General features: G+C 52.9%; 1 pseudogene; it reads left to right on the forward strand.

Annotated features, from left to right (window-relative positions):
- The first annotated feature begins 230 nt into the window (after positions 1 to 230).
- Positions 231 to 348, forward strand: LOC124546185 (annotated as a pseudogene).
- Positions 349 to 969: the final 621 nt, after the last annotated feature.

Here is a 969-nt window from a genome sequence, read left to right on the forward strand (position 1 = left end):
AGTGCATATATGCAATGTATGTGTGTCCCCGCCTGCCCATCACGTAAAGCCTCCAACATTTGTTCACAAGGATTTAAGCACCTGTTTCCACACATTATGCTGTACACAGATGCCATTAAGCTGGCTTTGCCCTCCCCACCTCCCCCCATACTGCGGCTGATACCACACAGTCAAGCAGGACATCAAAGACCACTACAGTGTCTTTAAACACAAACTCACCATATGTGAATTGCAACGGCCTTGCTGCAGTGGATACACCGGTTGCCGTCAGATCACCGAAGTTAAGCACTGTCGGGCGTGGCCAGCACTTGGATGGGTGACCATCCGGGCTGCCATGTGCTGTTGACATTTTTCGGGGTGCACTCAGCCTCGTGATGCTAATTGAGGAGCTACTTGACCGAATAGTAGCGGGTCCGGTCGAAGAAAACCATTGTAACGACCGGGAGAGCGGTGTGCTGACCACACGCCCCTCCTATCCGCATCCTCAACTGAGGATGACATGGCAGTCGGATGGTCCCAATGGGCCACTTGTGGCCTGAAGACGGAGTGCTATGTGAATTACTGTTAGTCATCTCCACCAGTTCTGCAAACAGGCTGGCAGGCTCCAGTGTAAACTCCAGGTCAATTGATCATGCCATGCCCCTGCCCTCCTTTGTTGATACAGTGGGTTTAACATCTTACTTCATGAGCACTGGAGCCCTCATTGACACCACCCCTGTATACACTGCTCCTGCTGCTTGCACCACCTCTAATCATCACGCCAGGTACACTGCCCCTCCTCCGTCACCAAGGACAATGTCACACCTCCTGCTGCCCTGGTGGTCTCGGACTATCATGCTGCCTGCACTGCACTGCTATCCCCCTCTCTTCTGCCTCCGGAAATTCCTCCCACTTCGTGCTTTGGGCGTGCACTGCATCCTCCACCGTACCTCGCCCTTTATGACATTTTAGTGATTAACACCTCCACTG

Source organism: Schistocerca americana, chromosome 8, assembly GCF_021461395.2.
Source record: "Schistocerca americana isolate TAMUIC-IGC-003095 chromosome 8, iqSchAmer2.1, whole genome shotgun sequence".
NCBI classification, from domain to species: domain Eukaryota; kingdom Metazoa; phylum Arthropoda; class Insecta; order Orthoptera; family Acrididae; genus Schistocerca; species Schistocerca americana.